At 42.0% G+C, this 21,745-nt stretch overlaps 1 protein-coding gene across 7 annotated transcripts in view; it reads right to left on the bottom strand.

Moving 5' to 3' along the window:
• GPD2 (glycerol-3-phosphate dehydrogenase 2) overlaps positions 1 to 20,655 on the bottom strand; it is a 149,532-nt gene extending 128,877 nt beyond the window's left edge. For 3 of the 7 annotated variants that reach the window (XR_010839118.1, XM_067026057.1, XM_059051735.2), the window contains exons 1-2: positions 19,916 to 20,192; positions 19,639 to 19,774 (exon numbers count right to left, since the gene is read on the bottom strand). The gene's annotated coding sequence lies outside the window, so the exon portion shown is untranslated. Of the gene's footprint in view, positions 1 to 19,638; positions 19,775 to 19,915; positions 20,284 to 20,306 lie in introns of those variants that run through there. The other 4 variants (XR_010839119.1, XM_059051737.2, XM_067026058.1 and 1 more) reach the window with 2 other exon arrangements.
• Positions 20,656 to 21,745: the final 1,090 nt, after the last annotated feature.

Here is a 21,745-nt window from a genome sequence, read left to right as displayed (position 1 = left end):
AAACAAGTCTAGTCACTGTGCATGAGACACTGTGTACCAACATTACACAGCTAATACCCTAGCATCTGACCGTCTAAAATTGAAATAGCATGCACAGGAGAAGATCAAGGATTCTACTCAATATTCTTGCTAAAACTGCCACCCCCCAAAAAAAGGTACACACACACCAAAAACCTCTATATTCTTTTAATTATTGAAATACCATATTAAAAAACAAAATCACCAGTGGGTATTCTAGAAGGAGAGATTAAGGAGACTCGCCTTGTAATTCCATCTATACCACTAACTTGCTTTGTGATTTCAGGCAAATCATTTGAATTTGCTGATATTCACTCCACCTATAAATGAAGCATCTTTGAAAATGTCCAGATCTATTTTAACTTTAAATTTGTATTATTTTATGGTTTTTCTTCAATAGGTGCAGGGGGGGGGAAAAGCCTTCTGCACTAAACTTGGTACTACCTTAATATCCTATTTATTTAGCCATGTTGGATGATTAAGGCTTGCATTCATTCTTTCATTCAATAATTACTTACTAATCACTTAACATATGCCAGGTACTAAATATACAACTGAGAACAAACATAACAAAAATCCCTGCCTTAGGGCTTCCCTGGTGGCGCAGTGGTTGAGAGTCCGCCTGCCGATGCAGGGGATAAGGGTTCGTGCCCCGGTCCCGGAGGATCCCACATGCCGCGGAGCGGCTGGGCCCGTGAGCCATGGCCGCTGAGCCTGCGCGTCTGGAGGCTGTGCTCCGCAAAGGGAGAGACCACAACAGTGACAGGCCCGCGTACCGGGAAAAAAAAAAAAAAAAATGCCTGCCTTCTAAGAGCTTACATTTGAATGGAGTTTATAGTTTGTTTTTTTTTTTTTAAAGTCTAAACTATTTTGAATTTAAATATTTCAAAAATACAAATCACACTTTGTCTTCTTAAAAATATTAACCAGGAATTCAATTATTGATGACTTGGAGCCATCCTTATATACATTCGACTATGCTGCTAGGGTAATGTGCTCAGGAACAGTTGAATACTATTACCTCTTTACTCAGTGGCTCCAAACCACACTGTTCCCATTTGAATTCTTCCTGTATCTGCTTTATAAAGTTTTCCTGGTTCTTCAAACTATAGGGCTGATGGTAATTTTCCCTTATGATCTTTGAGCTCTCCAGATCACTTCTAACTTGTTGCCACTGTGGTCAGAAAAGTGAGAGCCAACTTAGCTAAAACTGTGTTTAAAATACAAATAAACAACTCTGAGCAAGACAAAAGGAGCAACTCATCAGCATTCTAGCTTTTGGATTTTCAACATTTTGGCTCTATTTATTCAAGGGCCTTTTTCCCCCTTGCTTCCTTTGTTCTAGGTCAGTGGATCTTACCAGGTAATGTCTTACCAGAAGTTTATGGTACACAGTGTGGATGAAACAAACTACACAGGTCTCCGATGAAGATTAAGAATTTCAAGCCAGATACAAGCACATAGTCCAAGATAAGAAAAAGAAAATTCTTATTTCATTTCTGCCTCATCTGAACAAATTCACATTACATGTATGAAAAAAAAACATGGCAAAGCTGTATGCTTCTGCTCTAGAAACAACTAGAACCTTTTTTCTGTGCTCTCTTGGATTTAAGGAAAAGATTCCTGATAAATGGGCCAAAAAAGAAGCTATCTGCCACTCTTAAAAAACTTCAAAATTCATTGTTGGAAACTGGTTTATGAAAAATGCACTTACCATTGGTGAGGGAGAGATTAAAATTGTACACTCTAAGAAAATAATGAAAGCAACAGTTCAACAAAACTCAGGGAAGTATCACTGAAGGAAATACCCAACTAAGGAAGATGAAAAGAGGAGCATTCATTCCTACAACATGGATTCAACTCAGAGTGACTGAATGTCTGCTATATCCTCAGCATTGTTCTAGGGGCTGGCAATATCTCTGCTCTCATGGATTGGGGGAAACAAAAAATAAACCTATAAACAAATTTAAAAATTGAGTACTTTGAAACTGACAAGTGCTATGAAGAACATAATTAGGTTGGAGAGTGACTGGGGGTAGGAGGGATCTACTTTAGATAGAAAGTCCATGCAGGTTATTTGGCACAAACGTAATTGAGGAAGAGCCAGCCACACAGGGATCTAAGAGAAGGGCCTTCTACACAGAGGGGACAGGCACATAAAGACACACAGCAGGTGTACGCCTGGCCTCCTCTGGACACTGAAAGGCCACTGTAGGGGCAGCACAGTAAATCACGTGGGCAGTGGGTTCCAGATCAGGTCAGAGAGCCAGACATGTGCCAAGTCACGTATGACTTCCTTCTAGCAAGGTGTTTATTCTGACAAGCTAGAGATAGAAAATCAGTGGAAGGTCCTAATCAGTGCGATGATACAATGGTATTTATACAGAGGGAGGGAGGAAAGAAGATTGACCCTAGCTACAGCATAGAGGATGCTTTCCAAGGAAATAAGAGTAAAAGCAGTTGCTTTTTCTTAAGGACACCATTTCTTAAGAACGTAATGGGGAGAGAGAGAGGAAGAGTTAATAAATCATATGAGAAAATAGTAAAAAAATGTAAACCATAATCAAAAATAGGATTCTGTAATAGAAAAACAAACACTTGAGATAATCTTGAATATAAATGTCTGCTGAACTTACACACTTGAAAGACTGTTCCAGCCCATTCAGTCTAACAAGCTGGTAACAAAGAACAGAGTGTCAACTGAGAGAGCCTCTCAAATGCCAACAGCAGAGGTCTTTTATATACTTCTATTCCCCCTTGGGCTAGGGTATGTTGCAGGTGACTTTCCCCCCCAGCAACTCATGATATCTTGAACTGATTTTGAACTCATTTTGGAAAAGAACCCTAGGTCACATCTCAACAAAATGAGGCACTCGGAACATTCCCCACCAACCACACAGGCAAAGAGCTGTGTGAAACTTACTGACACACTGAGTATAGAGGTAATAGACAAGAGAGATGGCATATGACTAATTACAGTTATTTATATTTATGGGTTTGAATCTTGAGGATGCCTGTCCTCTCCCCATTTTATTTCATAATTTTCCCCCTGCTGGAGACTGAAGAGCAAAAGTCAATTGCCTGAGTGTTCACATCACACTGGAAACTAAAGGGCCATGCATTTCAATTCCAGCTCAAGAAACACTCTGGCTGAGCAGATGTAATTCACCAGACCCCAGTGGGCTACGCTTGCACTGTTGTCAGTCAAAGCACATAGCTGATGGAAATCAGCAGAGCACATTAGCAACTTATACTCAACAGCCTCTTCTCAACCATAAATTTTGAGATAATGTTAAGTGAAACCCAAAGTTAATCCCAAAAATTTAGCCCATAGTTGAGCCTGTGATTTTACCACAAGGCCGTCAGGACTTAAAAAATGACTTATAAAATGGTATTTCTAATAGGACTCCTGTCAAAATGCCAGGTTCCGACATCCACGCAGCAACCTTCAGGCATGACCTCACAAAGTGCACTTGTGCCTACTCCCTTGGTCATTAGTTTGGCAGCAACAAGAGCGTGGTTTGTTTTTCAGGCTGTATCTTGAGGCTCTGCAGGGATCACAGAACAGGCAGTCAGCAACCAGAGCCAGACCCCCACCCTGCAACAATCTCAGCCTCAACAAAGCCACCAGAGTTTTCTGGACTTCAGATTCCTCACATAAAAGATTGAGATCATCTAGACATTTCCTTTTTCATGCATTGCTAGACCCCATAAGCTTGGCTTTCTGCTCTCCAGAGCCTCCTGCCATTTTTCCCATCCAAACTGGACCACAAGGGTAGGTCACTCACCAGGGCAAAATGACTGCCATCCTCTTACCCCACTCTGACTTGAAAAAGCAACATTTTTATGCTGGTAATAATTATAAATGTCTAGAAATAAGCGGACAGCCTTAAGTAAGTTACACATTCTAGAATTTCTTAACTGCTTGGAAACTAATTCTTTCTGGGTTAATTATACTCTGAATAGAGATGGGGTAATGGGCAATAGGAAATTAATTATGAAGAGAACAAAAGTAGATAAAATAGTATCTGTGTGTGTTTCTGTTTTAAAGTATATGTGCATACACACACACACACACACACACACACACACACACACACACACACACACATATAAAGGCTAGAAGGACATACCCCAAAATATTTAAAATCTCATCTTTGAATAGTAGGGTTGAAAGTCTTTTTTTTTAACATCTTTATTGGGGTATAATTGCTTTCCAATGGTGTGTTAGTTTCTGCTTTACAACAAAGTGAATCAGTTATACATGTACATATGTTCCCATATCTCTTCCCTCTTGCATCTCCCTCCCTCCCACCCTCCCTATCCCACCCCTCTAGGTGGTCACAAACCACCAAGCTGATCTCCCTGTGCTATGCGGCTGCTTCCCACTAGCTATCCACCCTATGTTTGGTAGTGTATATATGTCCATGCCACTCTCTCACATTGTCACAGCTTACCCTTCCCCCTACCCATATCCTCAAGTCCATGCTCTAGTAGGTCTGTGTTTTATTCCCATCCTACCCGTAGTCTCTTCATGACATTTTGTTTTCTTAGATTCCATATATATGTGTTAGCATACGGTATTTGTTTTCCTCCTTCTGACTTACTTCACTCTGTATGACAGACTCCAGGTCCATCCACCTCACTACAAATAACTCAGTTTCATTTTTTTTTATGGCTGAGTAATATTCCATTGTATATATGTGCCATATCTTCTTTATCCATTCATCTGTTGATGGACACTTAGGTTGCTTCCATGTCCTGGCTATTGTAAATAGAGCTGCAATGAACATTTTGGTACATGACTCTTTTTGAATTATGGTTTTCTCAGGGTATATGCCCAGTAGTGGGATTGCTGGGTCGTATGGTAGGGTCGTAGGGTTGAAAGTCATTTTTATTATCTTCCTTGTGTGTAACATTTTTTAAATTTCTAAAATGATCACATGTTATTCTTGTAATAAGAAAAAAAAAAAAAAACCAATCTATGTGTGTGTATGTGTGAGTGAGAGAAAAGAGGAAAAAAAAAAGAGCTCTAAAGAGCACCGTGCAGATAGATGGCTGACATTTGACTAAATCCCATATCATTTGACCACCACTTGAGTGATTTTCCTGTTACACAACTTTTCTCATCTTTAATGAACTAGATACAGTAAAAGACCCACACAGAGAAGGAAAAGGATATTTTGCCTTTAGAATTTATTAGGACTCTTGGAACAAGAACTAGAAAATGTCACAGAATTATCTACCTTATTCTGAAGAACAGTCTCTACCCTAACTAGGATGAATTTGCCTCGAGCATCTGACACAATAACTATTTAAGCCTGAGTTAAACTACCCCTAAACTAATCTTGAATTTCTAGTTATTTCATATTACATGGTCTCAGGGATTTAAAGTTTACCATAACATCAGAAATCCCAACAACTAATCAAACCAGTGACCGCAAACCTGATCGAACTTACTGGCATTTAGTGTTCCCCAGGATTCAACTCCATAAACATAGAAACTCTTCAGTCAACAACACACCCAGGGGACCCCTCCACGGTGCCAACCCTGAAGGAAGCCACAGGTACATGGAGAAAGCACAGACCATCCTAGACGGAGGCCAACGTTCTCTCCCTTTCCCTGCCCCGTGACAATTCAGTGCTTACACACAGGAACACAGCGACTCCCCTAGGCATAACTGGGATCCTTCTGTCATAGGGTGCTGTCCTTGGCATATTCAAACCACACCACAGACCAGTCAACAGAACATTCTCTGCAGGAGGTAGCCAGTGTAGAGGTCATCAGAGACCGCCCCCATCCTGGATTGAATTCCAACTCAGTCACTTACTAGCTGTGTGACTGACTGTGAGCTTTCGTCTTCCCATGCATAAAATCTCATCTGTTTCGCAACTTACATGGAAAATTTGAGATAATGTAGATGAAGTGTAGAAGTGTATTTGCTGTCAACAACTCCCATTACTCATATGTAACCTGCAATGGGTCCCCACGTGAGCAGTGCTGAACAGGGAGATACAGATTGTGGTTAGAGAGAACAAAGGCAGCCGTAACCTAGCTTTCGCCCAAGCAGCACTTGGCTCTGACCAAGCAAGTCCACTTAAGACTCCCAGGTTGGGGAAATGAATCCTGTCAGTCATTCCCCTGGAAAAAAAATAGTAGGCAGGTCTCTCCAGCATTTCTCTAGCATCTCTCCCCCAAATAAACATTCTTTTCCACAGGACGGATATCATTATTTGTGGAGCGTTCTATCAAAAATAAAAACCCTGGGGCTTCCCTGGTGACGCAGTGGTTGGGAATCCGCCTGCCGATGCAGGGGACACGGGTTCGTGCCCCAGTCCGGGAAGATCCCACATGCCGCGGAGCGGCTGGGCCCGTGAGCCATGGCCGCTGAGCCTGCGCGTCCGGAGCCTGTGCTCCGCAACGAGAGAGGCCACAACAGTGAGAGGCCCGCGTACCACAAAAAAATAAATAAATTAAATTAAATTAAAATTAATTAAAAAATAAAAACCCTGTGAAGCCCAGCATCTAATGCAGATCTGACTCCAGGCCACAGGTCAGCTGTTCCAGAGGTCACAGGACGCAGCAGGCTCTGAGCACATGGAATCCAATGTTTATCTATCTTTGTCTATCTTTATCTATGTTTGTCTATCTCCAGTAGCTCAATTAGTCAGTGGATTTAAAACCGTCTCTGTAAGAGGTTTGATCTAAGGTTTGTATCCTGAGTTAACCCAAGTCACTGGGAAAACTTTGACCCATAAGGATGGTTTTTTGTCCTGTATTCAGAATATTTCCTGGTATTTATTGTCAGTTCAGAGAGGGTGAGGAATTGCTTTCTGGCTCTATCACAAACCTTGAACACCCTCTACCTTGGAAAAAAAAATACTAATATACAAACAAAATGCTACCAAAACAGTCAACTCTATGAGTCAATGTATTTTTAAAGAAACTGAGATATTTCTCAAGAATGTGTCCCTTCTTAGGATCATGCCCTTATCCCAAGATGTAAAAACATATACCATGACTCTGACTAACTACACAGCAAGAACCTAGTAACAAGAGTCATTTAAGTGCCCAAAGAGTCTTGTTTGGCCATTCATTCAGTGCATGCCAACCACTAGCCAACAGTCTATTGTATCCTCCACACCACCTTTGCCCATGTCCACACAAGAATGCCCGCTCCCCACAGATGCCTCCATCACCCCTCAACCCACCTTTGCCCTCTTACCCACCACTCCTAGTCCACTGACAACAAGGAGTGACTCACTCCTGCCACCTCATCTCACATTTGCTCCTCCCACCCTTTTCTGACTAGATTCTGATTGCTGATGTCTGATTTACAATTATCTCAATTCTTTGTTAAATATAATTAATCAGTTCATAGGATCAAGGGAACCAAGGTCTGAAGAGACCTAAAAGGAACTGAACATCTTGACCAAGGTTCCCAAAGGCTCCACACACCAATCCTGCAATTGTAAGCGGGCACTGGAAACCACCCGGTCAAGCATACCGAACCAATACCAGAAACCCACATTTGTTTGAGGTTCTTTGGGGATATAACTGCAAAAGTTAACGATTACAACTCAACATAAAGCAATGACGATGGTGAACAAAAATCAATCACTGGATAGCTCAAATAAAAGTTACTCGGTGAAAGAAAAAGAACACAGGACTAAGTCTGCCTACTCACTAACTACATGGTCACCAATTCTCCTCTGCTTCGTCCTCTGCTTCGTCAGAAAATTCGCCTCCACTATTAAAGAAAAAGATGGTACACAAAATATAGTTTCTATTTTATAACAGAGAGGCAATATGTAAACTTAAATATGTATTGAGTTTTCCTTTATTCAACATATTCATTCAACACCTAGTGTATTAAGACTGTGAGTAAACAAATGTGAATAATTTATAGTGTCTCTCTTTAAGGAACTCACAACTTGGAGAAGAAGATTCTAAAAAAATATGAGTGATACAAATAAGGTTTGGACTAGGGGCTAAGGGAGTAATTACCCATGGGGTTAATTAAGAGGAGGTAGGAAACATCATCAAGGCAGATTTGTAGAGAAAGCAATAATTAATCAAATGTTGAAGGTTCAACAGATCCAAGTGAACATGAGCAAAGACATGACTGTATGAATGAGTATTGCATTTCCAAGAACAAGGGGGTGTAATATGTATGTCTAGAGAACAGGGTGGTATACAACAGTTATAAGTGAGGAGGTGAGGAGACTGAACAGGCAAGCAAGGGTAAAATCTCTGGAGATCTTATGTGCCAATCAAAGGATTTTGGTCTTTGTCCAGTAAGCAATGGATCACCAAAGAAAGCTTTTAAGCGTATTTGTTGGCTACATACTGTGTTACAAGGACTGTGCTAGTAGGTTGATACATGTTATATTGATCCTTACAACATTCCTAGTAGGATGGATAGACACATTTGAATTGAAAGACCATCCTCCCAATCCCCACTACCAGAAGCAGTACTGGGAGATAAATTAAAAGGACATGAGTGTCACTGATCCTAGTGAAGACCAACCTCTTCCTTTGTCCCTAAATCTCCCTTCTCGCCTCTTCAAGAATTGTACTCCAACAGTTATCCATCACTCTCTCCTGCCTTCATCAGTTTTTCCTTTCTAGTTAATCATTCTATCATTTCCTCTCTACCTAAACTCATTCTATTACTCTCTGGTTCTAAGAAACCCTCCCTTAACCAGTAACTTCTTCCAGGAACTTTTCCATTTCTCAGCTTCTCTTCATGACACAATTACTTGAAAGAGTCGTCTCTAAGCACTGTCTCTACTTCCACAACTCAATGCAATTAAGCTTTCAAAAACATTTTAATGTCTCCTTTTAAAAACATTTTGAATTCTTGACTTCAGGGACACCACGCCCTCCTGGTTTCCCTCCTACCCCACTGGCAACTCCTCCTTCTCTTCTGCATAATACAGTGCTCCAATGGCCCACTTCTCTATTTACACACTCTCCATAGGTAATTCCATCCACTATCAAATACAACTATATGCAAATAACTTCTAGCTCCATATCTTCAGCCAAAACCCCTCCCAGAAGCTCCAGACTCCATTTATCCAACTGTCTAACTGACATCTCCAAAGGAATGTCTAAGAAGCACCTCAAACTTAGCACAGCCAATACAGAACGTTTTACATCTTCCTTTAAGTACATGAATTGCTTCTCTCCCAATTCTCCTCTTCTCAGTTTATGGCCCAGCTGCTCAAGTAAAAAATGTAAGCCTTTGTCTCAATTCTTGTTTCCTCTCCCCAGAGAATTAATCTATCAGAAAGTTCAGTCAACTCACTTGGTCGCAAAAACAAATCCTAAATCCATCCACTTCTTTCCATCTTTAACACCTGCTCATCCATACAACTATAATTCCTTAGTTGGGCAACTAAAACAGACTCTTAACTGGAGTCCTGCATCCAATCTTCCCTCCCCCACTTACCACAATCCAGTCCACTTTGTGTAGCCAGATCAGCCTTTGATAGCACACAGGCTCAATGGGAACAGCAACACTCACAAAGGGACAAAGTTGGTTCTTGGGGCAGAACAGTGAAAAATCTTACATATTATAATGAGCTGTGGTCCTCCAAAGCTCATCTCTACCCAACAAAATCTTATTTTTTATATTTAAGGAATACATTCTTGCTAGGGAAATATTAATTTAAATTTTTAATTAATTAATTTCAACTTAATTTTTCTTCTTGGAAAGACATAAAGGAAAAAAAAAAAGTTGAGAGACACTATGTTATAGCAAAACCAAACCATTTCATTTAGCAGCACATAATCCTCCAATGGCTTATATAACCTCAGAAAGAAATCTAAATGCCTTATCCCGGCTTGTACAGCTCTATAGGATCTGGCCCTTGCCTACTTTTTAAAGATTCTCTTGGACACTATGGTAGGTTGAGTAGTAGCAGTGTAAAGATATCCACATCCTAAATCCTGGTACCCATGAGTGTTATCTTACATAACAACCACCCAAAAAAAGGCTTTGCAAATGTGATTAAATTAAATAAAGGATCTTGAGTGGAGAGATTATCCTGAATTATCAGAGTGAGCCCCAAATGCAATCACATGTATCTTTATAAGAGGGAAGCAAAAGGGAGATTTGACACACACAGAAGAGAAGAAGGCAATGTGACCACAGAGGCAGAGATTGGAGTGATGCAGCCAAAACCTGATGAATGCCAGGAGACACTGGCAGCTGAAAGAAACAAGGAACAGATTCTCCCCTAGAGCCTCAGAAGGGAGCATGGCCTGCCAACACCTTGATTTTGGCCCAGTAATACTGATTTTGGACTTCTGGCCTCCTGAACGAAGAGAGAATAAATTTCTGTTATTTTAAGCCACCTAGCTTCCGGTAATTTGTTTAACAGCCACGGGAAACTAATACAGATACCTCTGACTCTTGCGAAGTTCTGGGTTTATTTACCTTCTTCTGCCCGTCAAGATTCATCAAGAATACAATTAGGGTTTTGGCACCAGCTGTCTCCTCTGCCTGGAATGCTTTGCTCATCTCTGTACAGCTACCTCCTGCTCACTCAGGACCCAGCTCAAATGTCAGCTCCTCAGAGAGGCCTTCCCAAACCATCCAAATCCAAAATAATCACAGCTCTCATCAGCTCATGCATCTCATCTTTATTTAATCATTATTATTTCTTCCCTGCACCCCCCAGAATGTTGCTAGGGCTCAGGGCAGGCCACCCCCAAATATGCACAATGGTATATTGATTATTTTGGATTCAAGTTCCTTAAGAAATGGTGAATGCAAGAGGGACAGTCTGACTCTCATTTCTGTCTCCCTGAAACTAAGAAATAAATCTCTCATGTGAAAGGTACACTCCCTGAATCTGGAAGTAGGACACCCTTTAGGCCAGAGATAGGGAATTTGGGCAGAGATGCCTATATAAACAAACCTTGCTACTTCTTCAAGCCCAAATTCTGGTTAGGTTCCTTACTAATTGAGCACCAAAACCTAAATTTCTTTGTCCTGTCAATTCCTCACAAATTTATTGTTTCTTTGTCTAAAAATATAAAAGCTGTCTGCTTTGGCCACTTCTTATGTCCCATTTCAATGAGAACTCTGAGTGCATGAATTAAAATTTGTTTTTCCTCCTGTTAATGTCTTATGTCAATTTTGTTACTAATCCAGCCACAAGAACTCAAGACAGGTAGAGGGGGAAATTTCCCCCTCCCTGACAATGTAAATGCTACAAGAGAAGAGACTGTATCTGTTTTGTACACCACTATAATTTTAATTTGTAGAAAAATGCCTAGCACATATTAGGTGACTGATAAACTTAACAAATGAGTGGATGATACAGGTGGAAGAAAGGATGGTGGTGCTCTTCAATGAGAGGAAAAAGATCATGGGGGCGCGGAGGGGGAATCATGAGTCCTGTCTTGACTGCGGAAATATCCACTGAGTCTGAAATCAAGGAAGAGGTCTGGTTGGGGATGTTGATTTGAAATCATCCAAATCAAAGATATATGTACTTGATGGTACAGAGAACATCTACAATGAGAAGACAGTGAACTAAGAACAAACCCTGGGAACTACAACATCAAGGGGAAGAATCTGCAAAGAGACCCATAAGGAGTAGTCCAAAAGAAGAATGAAGTGTCACGGTAGCCTGCTGAAAGTTCAATTTCACAAAGGAGGGAATCAGCAGAATCACAGAAATTTCAAGCCATAAGCTCCTATGGATTTGCCAGTCGGGGAGAAACCAATAATCATAAAAAGAACAGATTCATCTAAGGTAGAAGCCAAATTTTCAACAGTTGTGGGGTGAATGGAAGGTAATGAAGTGGAAAAACGACATACAAAATACTTTCAGGAAGTGTAGCTTGAAAGAAAGGAGAGCATGAGCATGTAGCTAGAGGGGAGTGAAGAGAGGAGGAATAGTTTTGGGCTTTGATCTTGTTTGTTATTGTGATGGGAGAATCTTGAACATTCTTGTAAATATTTAAAATGCAGGTGAACATGGAGAAACTTCATAGAGTAAGCTAGCTGAAGAAATGGGGGATTTAGAGTATTGGGGAAAGCATAAACTCTGGATAACTCTACCTCTAAGTTGGTAGTTAATGATGGAGTTAATATATTCAGATACAGCGAAGATGTGGAAAGGAGAACAAAATATTAAGATATCAAAATATTGACATGATATCTCTGTTTTCTCCGTATAACAGGAGGCAAGGACACTGTGAAAGGTACAGCTAACTCTTCACCAAAAACCCATAATTTCTTCCTCTCCCAGCCAGACTACACTTTCCAATCTCCCCTTGTTGATAGGTGTGACTGCGCACCTGATTTCTGGCTGAAGCTATGTGAGTGGAACTGTTACATTCACTTCAAGACTAAGTATTTAGAAAGTGGATATCCTTCTTCTCTTTCAGAGAAGCTGAAGATGCTTAAAAACAAAGTCCTAAGGGATGGCAGAATCACAAAATTAAAGGTTCCAGGATGCCTGAGTCATCAATTAGAGGAAAGTCATACACCAACCAAGACTATGACATGATCAAGAAATAAACGTCTGTTGTGTTTGGGCTTTTACCTATTTTCAGATCTTTCTGTTAGAATAGTTTAGTCTGCTCTAACCACTAATGATCACCTTCTGGTCGAGAAACACACAGTGAGATAAAAGGCTCAAAGAAAATGTGGAAGGTTTGGAAAAACTACAGGGAGAAACAAGAAAAGATGCTGTCTAGAAACAGGCAAAGATAAAAGAACTGCCCTGTGGCTAAAGCTAGAGAACATAAATTTGTAGGTGCCTCCAGTTTGCATGATGGTGTTCATTTTCCCACCAGCATTCACAAACCCAGGTGTAGAAGCGGAAAACGCTGACTGATACCAAGTAGCAGGTTGTTTCCACATTCATTAAGACTAAAGAGGATTTTCACAATGTCATGGTTCCTAGAAGTCAAATCAAAAGAAATACTGTTTTTCTCTTTCTGACTTATTTCACTCTCTGTGACAGACTCTAGGTCCACCCACATCTCTACAAATGACCCAATTTCATATCTTTTTATGGTTGAGAAATATTCCATTATATATATGTACCACATCTTCTTTATCCATTCATCTGTCGATGGACATTTAGGTCGTTTCCATGTCCTGGCTATTGTAAACAGTGCTGCAATGAACATTGGGGTACATGTGTCTTTTTGAATATTAATGTATATATGTACAATCTAGAAAAATGGTACAGATGAACCTATCTGCAGGGTAGGAATAGAAACACAGACGTAGAGAACAGACATGTGGACATGGTGGGGAAGGGGAGGGTTGGATGAACTGGGAGATTAGGTTTGAGATAAATACACTACCATGTGTAAAACAGATAGCCAGTGGGAACCTGCTGTATAGCAGAGGGAACTCAGCTCGGTGCTCTGTGATGACCTAGATGGGTGGGTTGGGCAGGGGGTGGGGAGGGAGGTCCAAGAGGGAGGGGATATATATGTACGCATATAGCTGATTCACTTCACTGTACAGCAGAAACTAACACAACATTGTAAAGCAATTTTACTCCAATAAAAATAATAAATTTAAAAAATAAAGAAAAACATGGAAAACAAGAAAAAAAAAGGAATATTGTTTCAGGCAGGTATACTGTGCTATGCATTCAATGTCTAAAAAAATTCAGCATCACTGGTGGAAACTGTTGACCCATAGCACCAAGTATTAGAAAGTGAAGTATTAAAAGGCAAAGTTCAATGAGTTGAGCAAGGGAATCCAAAGTAGAAAAAAAAAAGGGAGTTTCTGTCATACTGGAACATAACTGTGGCTTTGAGTAAGTCACTTATGTTCTTTGGAACTCGGTTTCCTCACTGATATAACAGGGTTCACTGTTGATATATGAAATAATGTGTGCAAAGTGCACAGCACAGGGCCTAGAAAAAGGTGATTGCTCTAAATGATACTTACCATTATTATTTATTATCAATAGTAAAAAGACAGCGTTGGGTTGGATCTTTAACCCCCTTCCTATTTAAAATTCTGTGAATATATATTTTTTAGATAAATATCCCAGCTACTTAATGGTGGGTTGGGATAGGGGAAAAGGGCAACATAAAGAAAGAGAGAAGTGAAAGGATATTTGTTGTAACAGATCCTATGAGCACAAACCAGGAGGGCGAAGCAGGGAATGCAGCATCCTCCCAAGTGAATGCCACATCTGGAGAGGCTGAGAGAAAGGACATCCCAAACTCGGGGAAGTAAGAGGAAAAGTTAGGCCAGGTCCAGCGGTGAACAGAGCCCACTGACCATGACTGACTTCCCCTTGCAAGACACGACAAGAGCAATAAAACACCTCGCGCTTTTATGGCTTTAAATTCAGACAGTTCTGCCACCTTATTTTACAGAGGAAGAAATTGACAGGTGCAGAGACTGACCAAAGCCACAGGCAGGTGGCTATAATGTGACTTCAGGGATGCACAGAAGTGAACACTTGCCCAGCCCCAAAGCTCCTTCTACTTAGCCTACATAAATGGTCCCTAAGGTTTTGTCCCCTTAGAATCCAGAGACTTTTGACATAGCGACAAGCTAATTTTATCAGTCATCTTGTTATGAATTAATTTTCTGGATTCTTTCTTAAGAGATTGGATTAGGTAGGCAGGTGGGGAAAAGGGAGAAGTTAGTGAAGAGAAGGGAGCCCTAAGAGCCCTGACAAAGGTGACTCCTTAGCAGATCTTAAATGACCTCCTCATTTGCAGATTCCTCCACTGTTTTTCTTCACAGATTGCTTTTATAACTTTGGTTCCAATGCAGCAATTTCCTTTCCTCCTCCTCCTAAAACAAATATCCTTTAGATATAAGAACTGCCAAATGTATAGGGAGAAAGGGAGACCTGAAAAAAGATAAAGATTCAGTTTAACTGATTATCTGAAATGCATCTGCCTGTGTGTTACCTGCTGTCCAATCACACCCCAACCATTTCTATCACTTATTCTTGGTAATTAAGGGATGAGTGAATTATGAGTCAATCATTCATTCAACAACTATTTACTAGGTGTCCCCACATGCAGGGACTTGGGTTGGGCACATGAGGTCTATAAAATTGTGTAAGATCCAGCCCTTGCTCTGCATGATCTTCTGCAGGAAATTATGCATGTTTTCAAGTAATGACCATACACAGGAGTAAATGAGATACTTATGAGTGGCATAAAAAGAGAAGTTGAAGAGTTTAGGAAATGTACAAAACACTTCTGACTGGGGTAGTGAAGGAAAGTGTCACAAAACTGGTAGCCTGTAGTCAGCACATTCAAGGATTGGTAGGATTTTAAAGAGGTAAAGTAGAAGGAAGAACGTTAGCATAGGGGCAGCAGGAGGAATAAAACAGATCTAGAGAATTTCACCTAGTCCAGTTCGACTGGATCACGAGGAAGAGAAGGGCAGAAGTTTAATATTGGGGCAAGACCGGTAATGTCCATGAATTCAAAGATAAATATTTAGAATTTAACGCAATAGGGCAGAGTGACCCACGGAAGGGTGGAGCAAAGAGCGATATGAACAAAGCAGTTCTGATAATACCACAGCGAAACAAAACATCCTTTCTTTCTTCAGTTTAAACAAAAGGAAAACGACTTTTGAGAACCTAGTACTCTGAGCCGTACTATTTTCATCACTTTTCAAATACAGGTAGAAATTCACTGTGTTTTATTGAAACTCATAAAATCCCAATGAAAATTTTCCTAAAATGTTTACCTTGAACATCAACTTTTGTTCCTAGTGTGAATAACCAACCAGACTTAGTGGTCACTGGTGCATATGAGGTAAGTAATAAAGCTTTCTAAGCATGTGTCAGCGAGTCATACTCGAAGACCGTGTCATTTGACAGTAGCAGCTTCTAGAAATCTCATTTTCAGAAAACAGCCTCTCTGTTATCATTTGTGGGGTTTGAAGGATATAGGTGGATAATCAAATATGAAATTCCATAGAGGATATATCACTATTTAAAGAATCTGAGGCTAGAAAAATCTAAATGAAACAGTCATTGCTCACACTTTAACAGTTCCTGACTGCTACAAAGTACACTAGTAATCATTTCATTTTGCCAGAAAAAGTAAAAGATATCCCCAAGTAATGCTTTAGAGTTTTGTTAATACATTTTGTCACAATAAATTTTTACTTAGGAGGGCAACATTTTCTATTAGTTACTTTTTTCCCACTAATTTTAGTGAACTAACAGAACCAGAGCTTGACCTAATTAAAATCAGAAGCAATGTTTTGTCTGCTGCACAAATCAGAAACCTTATTTTAAAAGAATCAACAGAAAATTTTCAACTGAAAAATGGGAAATAAGAACACAGATACAATATAGGAAGAAATATTTAACCCAAAGAACTAGTAAGAACTGCCAAAAAAAGGTGAAAATCCTGGGAAACAAGGGGAAAAAAACCCCAAAACAAACAAACAAAAATGGTCACATTCACATCAGGCCAGAAAATTAGAGTTCTAGACAAACTCTGACCACAGTCATTACCTCAACACCCTCAGGTATTCAAACCATTAGCTCCTCAAGCTTCCTTTTCCTAAAATGCTCCTGAGATCAATCCCTGGTCAGGTAATATAGGAAGAGGTCTAAAGTGGTTCGACATTTCCTGGCTTGTAGCCACGTTGGCCCTTGTCTTTCTCACTTGCACTTGAATCTGATCATCTCTCCCCCCACCTACATTTCTTTCCCCCTTCATGTCAACAATTCCAAAACAAGGAAATATACAACACACCCTTTTATTAGCTTCTTCTTCCTCTATAAAACAACTTCCAAGTTGCCTTTTTATCTCAAAGGTGATGAATCCTGATGGAATTTCCTGAGTATTTTGAAGACCATCTAAAACCACTTTTATAACACCGTCTAAAATTAGCCAGTTGTAGGGATCCCAAACTTAATGACTAGTAATTTTCCCCGGAAACTTCAGATGAAAACGATATCCTATTATATACAACTGGAGAGAGTAAGAGGCAGGCCATCTGACACTTTGTTTTAAGCAAGGGTGTTAAAAGTGGCAAGAATGAAAAGTTATAATTTTTACCTCCAATCCTGGGCTTTAAAACTTCAGAGACAGGGTGAAAAGTATCATTTACTTCATGTACAGAACTGTATTGTAGGTTTCTAATATGCTTTTCCATAGAAAGTTTACTTTTGAAAGTATATGATTGTTTGGCTTTTTAATACACTGAAGTACAAAATAGCAAACATTCTTGAATGTAATCTTCAGGAAACTTTAAGTCTCTCTGTTGCTGAAGTGACATTCTCTTCACCACAAAATTGTCTCCAGCTACTTGAGCGCATGTTAACCTCTCCCTTCCATAACCATTTGGTACGGGACTGTGCAAGATCTTAACGCTGGTCTGTAACTGTTCAACATCTATATGTTTTACCTTGTTAAATGAACTCTAACCTTCTCAAAAGCAGGATAACCATATTTTTCTTTATCTTGTTACTATATAATGCTGCACAAGACTACAGAAAATTTCGTTTAAGAAGTCAAGTGTTACAGACATTTGATTCCTAATGCTCTTTCTAAAGTGTTGTTTCTGTACTTAGGACAACCTAGTGAGTCTGGTTGTTGACAAGTAGAAAAAAAATCAAGTTCTGGAAAACCTGAGCAGAAACTTCATCACATTAAAAAAATAAAGAGGAGAAATTAGTTAATGATCTGGAAATTGTTTCCTGTCTCTAATAACCATAGCTGCCACTAACTTCCCCCTCCCCCTTCCTTCTATCACACACACCAAATTAACGGGGGAAAAAACCTGGATAATTCATTCACAACATGCAAGAGCTAAATTATCCAACTATCTGCATTCTTTCCCCAAGTCTTCCCTTTTTGAATATAAAAAGTAAAATATATAAGAAAGAAGAAAGTAATATTTTGAAGTCTACTACCTGAAAGGAACATCACTAGTGATTGTACGTGTTATATCATATATTATTATCTACATTTTGCCAGTGAAACAACTGAGGCCCAGTGAGGTTGAATAGTTTCCCTAAAGCCAAAATCTCTGGATTTCTTCCCCCACTACATCCAGCTAGAGTTTGTCCCACAGTTTAGTCACTCATTGAGAAAACTTATCACAAACTAGTCACCACTCTAGATACTGGAAATACGAAAGTGTGTGAGGCAGCCCACACCCTCTCACAGAATGTACATCTAGTAACGAAAGCAGAAACTAATAGCAAATGGGATAATTCGAGAGTTATAATTATTCACCAATATGACTTATGTACAATGATAGTCAAATATTTCTAAACATCTCTGAGATTAAATAGTTACAAAAACAAGAGGGGAGGCATTGACGATTGGCCCTCTTGTCAATTACTGAGCTAAGCCATTGCGTCTTTTAATAAATCGGAGGGACAGAGAAGGAAGCAGAGTATTAAAGCTGCTCAGAATGTCTATAAAATAAAGTGACTATGTGAGCTATCAGAATGGAGAGCTCCAACAATGTTGGTTCTCAAACCCCAAATTCCATCTTTATCCATTATTACTAAGGTACCGCTGCATCATTTGACGAGTTGATTTGGAAAAACCAAGGGAGTGTTGTAACTTGACATATAACCCCCCTATGAGAAACGCAGGAGGGTCCCAACGTCCTCATCATAAGGTTCCCCGGGCTGCACCTGGTATCCGTTTAGCAGTGGCATCCAGCACTCAGTCCATGGCCAGCAAGAACTGTGGCACTCAGAGACTAGAGTGGTCAGTAGCTACCAGGAAGTGCCAGGCCCCCGTGTGGCAGTCCCCATTACCCTCCACACTCCAAAACAAAACTTCTCATCTATTAAACTTGGGAACGTATGCAAAATTGTTTTTGTTTTAAGCAATGAGGACTCAGTGGAACCTACTGTTCCATCCCATACCTATGTATACAAGTATAAAAGTTGACGAAATTAGTTGTCAGCTATTTCTATAGCTGTCCCCACCCTTTCCCATGATATTTATAAAGTGTTGCGTAATTTGGGTTGGCGCAGTCTCTAAGAAAACTTGCATGTGTAAATTTCTTTGCACTCCTGAGGAGGGCAGTTCCCGGAGTGAATGCTCCTCCGCAGAAGATGGAAGGCAGTCTAGAGGTCAAGGGCTCCAGATCAGCCCTTCAGTCACAGGGCTATCTATACGTTCCTGACAAAGCACGCTTCAACTCTCTTTTTGACGCAGAAGTTACTACGTGGAGAGTAGGGTCTGTTTTAAGTTCATCAGGGTACACCTTCCGTTTCCTCCTAAAACTGTCACGCTCCAGCAGCTAAGATCTCAAAGAAGCCTCAGTCCCCTTCTAGAATCTTTCCCTCCCTTGCTTCAGAAGGGAGCAACAGTCCTTCTTTTCAGACGAGCGGCATCCACAAGCCAAAAGTTTGCAGCAAACTTTCATTTAGACACCAACCCTCACCCCAAAGTCCTGCCACGACCAAGGAGGCAAAAGTATTCCACCCCACCGCCCTGCTCCCGATAAGAATGAGCCCACGTTCTGTCGGTGCGAAAAAATTCTAAATCTTTCCCCAGATTCTGCCACCACCCACCCCAACACTGGACTCCACCCGGTCAGAGAGGGGCCAACCCCCGCCCCAGAACTCAGGGGGCGGGAGCACGGGGGTCGGCCGGGAAGCACACACCTTAAATTGATCCTCTCGCGCGAGGGGAGAGAGGGCAGAAGCACCCGTTTCCGCGGGCCTGGGCGGAGTCTCTGCCTCCCCCGAATCAGCGCCTAGGTCTGGATACTCGCAGCGAGGCGCGCGTGGATGTCACCCCCTGAACAAGCAGGGCGACTGTAACCCGACGCACCAGAGTAGCCGCGCCCCCGCCTCCCCCGCCTCCCCCGCAACTCGCTCCTCCCGCTCCCCTCCCCGAGGGTCGACCCCGGCGGCGCGACCGCCACATCCAGCCGGATACCTCGGGCCCAGGCTCCGCCGACCCAGCGGGGAAGCGCGGAAGTGAAGGCGGGGGACCCGGCCGGGAAGGCGGGGAAGCGTTGCGAACCAGCGGGCAGAGAACGAGCGAGGTTTCCGCCTCCAAAGGAACATGACTAGACAGGGGCGCGGCGTGTGCGTGGCCCTGGCCCCAGGCCGCAAGTCTTGCCCGCGTCCTCGCCCGGCCTCACTCCAGACCCTCCGTCCCGCCTCTCCAGCCGGCTGGCGGGCCGGGAAGCCTCGGCGGGGCTAGGCCGGGGGAAGACGGCGGAGGTGTCGGATTTCCTCCGCCCTCCCCCTTGTGGGCCGCCCTCGCCACCTGCCCAAGAGAGAGGAGATACTCGTCCGCCTGCACGCTGGCGGGGCTGGCTTACCTGATTTCTCGTTACCCGCCCCCGAATCTGGCTTCCCCTATTCGGCAGGCAGGCTTCCCTGGGCCTAGAAACGCGTCTGGGAGGCAGGCGGACCCCTGGGACCCCACCGTGAGAGCCCAAAGCCTTCGCCCGGGCTCCCCCGCGCGCTCTGGAGGCGTGCCCGGCCGCCTGACCCCTGCCTGAATGTCAGCGAGAAGACCCGCAGGGAAGACCAAGCCCAAGCTTCAGGGGGTGGGATGCTGAGCACGGGCTTCCTCGGGCCCAGCCTCGTACAGGTGGGGGGAGGGGAGAGCCTAGGCAGCAGAGCAGCAGGCTTCCCAGTTGCACCCCCAGAACCGACCCTGCCCACTGAGCATGCCCAGCTCACTTGTTGGCACTAGAAGTGCTAGGCGAGGCCAAGGGAGCCCCAGGAGGACGCAGATGGGGTTCAAATTGACTCATTTCTTTAAGGTCTTTCCTCCGAAGATCTCTGGGAGCTTTACACGTAACGTTTCTACCGTGGTATTGGAAAATACCCAGGGAAGGGTTGGAAAGGCCTTCCAAAAAAAGGCAGCCAAATTAGTTTGAAACAAAATCGCAGGGGTGGGTTTTTTTCAGCCAATTATTTATTGTCACTAATTTCTTTAAATACCAGATAATTATTATAATTGACCCAGCAGAATATGTAGTTTCATTGAGTCCCAAACTCATAGTAATAGGAAACCAGCCTATCCAATGGGTAGTCTATCCAGTGGCAGGGCATTGGGGCGGGGGAGGGGTGTGTTAAATGATCAATGCTAGGTCCCCATCCCCACACCAGTTGAATCAGTCTGTGGATGGAACCTGGAAATCTTTATATGTTAAAACTATGGGTGTCAAAAAAAAAAAAAAAAAAAAAAACTATGGGTGTCAAAGTGTAGCTGGGGGAGCCAGCATCACCAAAGAACTTGATAGACATGCAGATTCTCGGCTTCACTCCAGACTACCTGATTCTTAAACTCTGGGGCCAGGGGCCTAGCTGAGTGAACAAGCCCTTCAGGCGATTCAGGTGCACACTACAGCTTGGAACCACTGTTGAAACCCTCCCCCCACCCCATGATCCACGTGAGAACTCAGGCAGGGTTGAGAACCCCTTTAACAGACCATTGATTTCACATTTTTTCAAATCCTAAACATTTGTCTAGAAGAGCAACACGTTGCATAGAAAAGGAGTAATCTGGCAGAACTGACGTGCCAGTCCTGGATTTTCTTCCCACTAATTCTCCCAGGACATTTCAGTGCTTGGAAAATGGAGACAACATATTATTCACTTTTGTACCTAGCACAGTCCCTATAACATAATAGATGTTCTATAATTGTTTATTGATACGAAATGAATGCTCAGGTGAACAGTTTGTTCTGAGCCCTATTATGTCTGCTGTTTATTTTCCCCACAAGTCCTGGTCACCTTGCTAGCTAAC

This window comes from Kogia breviceps, chromosome 2 (genome assembly GCF_026419965.1).
Source record: "Kogia breviceps isolate mKogBre1 chromosome 2, mKogBre1 haplotype 1, whole genome shotgun sequence".
NCBI classification, from domain to species: Eukaryota; Metazoa; Chordata; class Mammalia; order Artiodactyla; family Physeteridae; genus Kogia; species Kogia breviceps.
This window is presented reverse-complemented; position numbering and strand designations above follow the sequence as displayed.